The sequence below is a fragment of the Arachis hypogaea genome, chromosome 10 (assembly GCF_003086295.3).
Source record: "Arachis hypogaea cultivar Tifrunner chromosome 10, arahy.Tifrunner.gnm2.J5K5, whole genome shotgun sequence".
Classification (NCBI taxonomy): domain Eukaryota; kingdom Viridiplantae; phylum Streptophyta; class Magnoliopsida; order Fabales; family Fabaceae; genus Arachis; species Arachis hypogaea.
The window spans coordinates 50388450-50394449 of NC_092045.1; the positions used below are offsets into that span (position 1 = coordinate 50388450).

The 6000-nt window shown below is 39.1% G+C and overlaps 1 non-coding gene across 1 annotated transcript; it reads right to left on the reverse strand.

The window, feature by feature from the left end:
* Positions 1-1923: 1923 nt before the first annotated feature.
* On the reverse strand, positions 1924-2031 carry LOC112718584 (small nucleolar RNA R71). The gene has a single exon (XR_003160918.1). It is a non-coding gene; the product is annotated as a small nucleolar RNA R71 (small nucleolar RNA).
* Positions 2032-6000: the final 3969 nt, after the last annotated feature.

Sequence of the window (6000 nt, forward strand, 5' to 3'; positions counted from 1 at the left end):
TTAGACTAAAGCTTTAGACTAACATTGCATGATTCCTGGAAATTCTTATTAAGAATTTTGATATCCTTATTTTCTTTTCCACTTAATTTTCGAAAAATCCAAAAAATTTTTATAAAATCTTAAAATAAAAAATATTTTTATGTTTCTTGTTTGAGTCTATTGTCTAGTTTTAAGTTTGGTGTCAATTGCATGTTTTTAGTCTTCTAATTTTCGAAAATTACATGCATTATGTTCTTCATTGATCTTCAAGTTGTTCTTGATGATTTCCTTGCTCTGATTTTTAAATTCTCTTGTCTTGAGTGTTTTGTTGTTTCTCATATGCATTCTCAAGTTGTTAGTGTCAATAGTATACAAACATCTAAGTTTGGTGTCTTGCATGCATTGTTTATTTGATTTTAGTTGCATTTTGATTATTCCTCATCATTAAAAATTCAAAAAAAATTTTTAATTTGTGTCTTTTCAAGTCAATAATACAGAGAATTGAAGATTTAGAACATGCAGCAGAGGAATTACACAAAAAAAGCTGGGCGTTCAAAACGCCCAGTGAAGAAGGAAAACTGGCGTTTAAACGCCAGCCAGGGTACCTGGCTGGGCGTTTAACGAACAAAAGGGTAGCATTTTGGGCGTTAAACACCAGAATGGATACCATTCTGGGCGTTTAACGCCAGGATGATACAAGAGGGAAGATTTTGTTTTTTATTCAATTTTTTTTTAAGTTTTCATGATTTTTCAAAATCAAATCTTTTTCAAACCATATCTTTTCAATCATATATTTTCAAAATCAATTTCTTTTCATTTTTCAAAAAAAAAATACTTGCTAACAATTAATGATTTGATTCAACAATTCAAATATGTTGCCTTTTCTGTTGAGAAAGGTTTAATGTCTGAATCATATCTTTTAAATTTCTTGTTAGCCAACTCATTAATTTTAAAAATCAAATCTTTTTATATTGTTTTTCCATCATATCTTTTCAATCATATCTCTTTAAAACCATAACTTTTCAATCATATCTTTTCAATCACATCTTTTTCAAAATTATTTTTCAATCATATCTTTTTGATTTCTAATTTCAAAATCTTTTTCAAAAATCACTTTATTTCTTTCCCAACTTTAATTTTTGAAAATCATTCTTCAATTTTTCAAAATTTATTCAAAATCTTTTAATTTATTTTCGAAAATTCTTCCCCTCTTCTCACATCCTTCTATTTAAGGACTAACACTCCTCCACTATCAACAATTCGAACTCTATCTCTCTTGATAAGTTCGAATTCTTCTTATTCTACCTCCTCCTTCTATTCTTCTTTTCCTCTGACATCTCAAGGAATCTCTATACTGTGACATAGAGGATTCCATATTTTCTTGTTCTCTTCTCTTTCATATGAGCAGGAGCAAAGACAAAAGCATTCTTGTTGAGGCTGACCCTGAACCTGAAAGGACCTTGAAGCGAAAGCAAAGAGAAGCTAAAGCACTACTCTCAGTAGAGGACCTAACAGAAATCTTCAAACAAGAAGAAGACATGGCAGTGGAAAACAACAACAATGCCAACAATGCAAGGAAGGTGCTGGGTGACTTTACTACACCTACTCGCGACTTCTATGGGAGAAGCATCTCTATCCCTGCCATTGGAGCAAATAACTTTGAGCTTAAGCCTCAATTAGTTTCTCTAATGCAACAGAATTGCAAGTTCCATGGACTTCCATTGGAAGATCCTCATCAGTTTTTGGCTGAATTCTTGCAAATCTGTGACACTGTCAAGACCAATGGGGTTGACCCTGAGGTCTACAGACTTATGCTATTCCTCTTTGCTGTAAGAGACAGAGCTAGGATATGGTTGGACTCACAACCTAAAGAAAGCCTGAACTCTTGGGAAAAGCTAGTCAATGCCTTCTTGGCAAAGTTCCTTCCACCTCAAAAAATTGAGTAAGCTTAGAGTGGAAGTCCAAACCTTCAGACAGAAGGAAGGTGAACCCCTCTATGAAGCTTGGGAAAGATACAAACAATTGATCAGAAAGTGTCCTTCTAACATGCTTTCTGAATGGAGCATCATAGGTATCTTCTATGATGGTCTGTCTGAACTATCCAAGATGTCATTGGACAGCTCTGCTGGAGGATCTCTTCATCTGAAGAGGACGCCTGCAGAAGCTCAAGAACTCATTGAAATGGTTGCAAATAACCAATTTATGTACATTTCTGAAAGGAATCCTGTGAACAATGGGACGAATCAGAAGAAAGGAGTTCTTGAGATTGATACTCTGAATGCCATATTGGCTCAGAACAAAATATTGACTCAGAAAGTCAATATGATTTCTCAAAGTCTGTCTGGAATGCAAGCTGCACCAGGCAGTACTAAAGATGCTTCATCTGAAGAAGAAGCTTATGATCCTGAGAACCCATCAATGGAAGAGGTGAATTACATGGGAGAACCCTATGGAAACACCTATAATCTTTCATGGAGAAATCATCTAAATCTCTCATGGAAAGATCAACAGAGACCTCAACAAGGTTTCAACAACAATAATGGTGGAAGAAACAGATTTAGCAATGGCAAGCCTCTTCCATCATCTTCTCAACAATAGACAGAGAATTCTAAGCAGAGCCACTCTGACTTAGCAACCATGGTCTCTGATCTAATCAAAACCACTCAAAGTTTCATGACTGAAACAAGGTCCTCCATTAGAAACTTTTAGAGGCACAAGTGGGTCAGCTGAGTAAGAAAGTTACTGAACTCCCTCCTAGTACTCTTCTAAGCAATACAGAAGATAATCCAAAAGGAGAGTGTACGGCCATCAACATGGCCGAATTTGGAGAGAAGAAAGAGGCAGTGAGCGCCACTGAGGAAGACCTCAATGGATGTCCACTGGCCTCTAATAAGTTCCCTAACGAGGAACCATGGGAATCTGAGGCTCACACTAAGACCATAGAGATTTCATTAGATTTACTTCTGCCATTCATGAGCTCTGATGAGTATTCTTCCTCTGAAGAGGATGAAGATGTCACTGAAGAGCAAGTTGCTAAGTACCTTGGAGCAATCATGAAGCTAAATGACAAGTTATTTGGTAATGAGACTTGGCAGGACGAACCCCCTTTGCTCACCAAAGAACTGGATAACTTGACTAGGTAGAGATTACCTCAAAAGAGACAGGACCCTGGGAAGTTCTCAATACCTTGTACATTAGGCACCATGACCTTCGAGAAGGCTCTGTGTGACCTAGGGTCAAGCATAAACCTCATGCCTCTCTCTGTAATGGAGGAGCTAGGGATCTTTGAGGTACAAGCTGCAAGAATCTCACTAGAGATGGCAGACAATTCAAGAAAACAAGCTTATGGACTTGTAGAGGATGTTCTGGTAAAGGTTGAAGACCATTACATCCCTACTGATTTCATAGTTCTAGAGACTGGGAAGTGCATGGATGAATCCATCATCCTTGGTAGACCCTTCCTAGCCACAGCAAAGGCTGTGATTGATGTTGACAGAGGAGAATTGATCATTCAAGTGAATGAAGAATCCTTTGTGTTTAAGGCTCAAGGATATCCCTCTGTAACCATGGAGAGGAAGCATGAAGAGCGTCTCTCAAAACAGAGTCAAACAGAGCCCCCACAGTCAAACTCTAAGTTTGGTGTTGGGAGGCCACAACGAAATTCTAAGTTTGGTGTTGAACCCCCACATTCAAACTCTAAGTTTGGTGTTGGGAGGTTCCAACATTGCTCTGAACATCTGTGAGGCTCTATGAGGGCCTACTGTCAAGCTACTGACATTAAAGAAGCACTTGTTGGGAGGCAACCCAATGTCATATTTATCTATTTTCCTTTGTTATTTTATGATATCTGTAGGTTGATGATCATGTGAAGTCACAAGATCAATTGAAAAAGCAAAAACAGAAAGAAAAACAGCACACCCTGGAGGAAAACTTGCTGGTGTTTAAACGCCAGTGAAGACAGCATAATGGGCGTTTAACGCCTAGTCTGGAACCATTCTGGGCGTTTAACGCCAGAAAGGGGCACCAAACTGGCATTTAACGCCAGGAATGGGCAAGCAGCTGGCATTAAATGCCAGAAAAGGGCAGCAGCCCGGGGTTTAATGCCAGGATTGGCAGAAAGGGCGTTTTGCATGCCACTTGGTGCAGGGATGAGCTATCCTTGACACCTCAGGATCTGTGGACCCCACAGGATCCCCACCTACCCCACCACTCTCTTTCTTCTTCACCCATTCACCAATCACCTCAATACCTCTCCACCCCTATATAAACCCTTCTTCACTCCTTCATTTTCGCACAACCAAAACACTACTTCTCCCCCTTTGCCGAACCACAAAGCCCCCTCCATCTCCTCCATTTTCTTCTTTTTCTACTCCTTTCTTTCTTCTTTTGCTCGAGGATGAGCAAACCTTCTAAGTTTGGTGCGGTAAAAGCGTTGCTTTTTGTTTTTCCATAACCATTTATGGCACCTAAGGCCAGAGAAACCTCTAGAAAGAGGAAAGGGAAGGCAAAAGCTTCCACCTCCGAGTCATGGGAGATGGAGAGATTCATCTCAAGGGTGCATAAAGACCACTTCTATGAAATTGTGGCCATGAAGAAGGTGATCCTCGAGGTCCCTTTCAAACTCAAAAAGAGTGAATATCCGGAGATCCAACATGAGATCCGAAGAAGAGGTTGGAAAGTTCTTACCAACCCCATTCAACAAGTCAGAATCTTAATGGTTCAAGAGTTTTATGCCAATGCATGGATCACCAAGAACCATGATCAAAGTGTGAACCCGGACCCAAAGAATTGGCTTACAATGGTTCCGGGGAAATGCTTAGATTTTAGTCCGAAAAATGCAAGGTTGGCATTCAACTTGCCCATGATGCAAGGAGATGAACACCCTTACACTAGAAGGGTCAACTTTGATCAAAGGTTGGACCAAGTCCTCATAGACATTTGTGAAGAGGGCGCTCAATGGAAGAGAGATTCAAGAGGAAAGTCGGTTCAACTGAGAAGGCATGACCTCAAGCCCGTGGCTAGGGGATGGTTGGAGTTTATCCAACGCTCAATCATTCCCACTAGCAACCGGTCCGAAGCTACTATAGACCGGGGTATCATGATTCATTGCATCATGATTGGAGAAGAAGTAGAAGTTCATGAGGTTATATCCCAAGAACTTTATAAGGTGGCGGACAAGTCCTCTACCTTGGCAAGGTTAGCCATCCCTCATCTCATTTGTCACCTTTGTAATTCAGTTGGAATTAACACAGAGGGAGACATCCTCATTGATGAGGACAAGCCCATCACTAAGAAGTGGATGGAGCAAACAAGAGATCCCACTCATGAACATGAGGAAATTCCTCATCATGAAATCCCTGAGATGCCTCAAGGGATGCACTTTCCTCCACAAAACTATTGGGAGCAAATCAACACCTCCCTAGGAGAATTGAGTTCCAACATGGGACAACTAAGGGTGGAGCACCAAGAACATTCCATCCTCCTCCATGAAATTAGAGAAGATCAAAGAATCATGAGAGAGGAACAACAAAGGCAAGGAAGAGACATTGAGGAGCTCAAGCACTCCATAAGATCTTCAAGAGGAAGAACAAGCCACCATCAATAAGGTAGACCCGTTCTTTAATCTCCTTGTTCTTTATTTTTCTGTTTTTCGAAAATTATGCTTTATGTTTTATTTATATTTGTGTCTTATGATCATTAGTGTCTTAGTGTCTATGCCTTAAAGTTATGAATGTCCTATGAATCCATCACCTTTCTTAAATGAAAAATGTTCTTAATTGAAAAAGAGAAGAATTGCATGAATTTCGAATTTTATAACAGATTAATTATTTTGATGTGGTGGCAATAATTTTGATTTCTGAATGTATGCTTGAAAAGTGCATATGTCTTTTGAATTTGTTGTTCATGAATGTTAAAATTGTTGGCTCTTGAAAGAATGATGAAAAAGGAGACATGTTACTGAGGATCTGAAAAAATCATAAAAATGATTCTTGAAGCAAGAAAAAGCAGTGAATTCAAAAA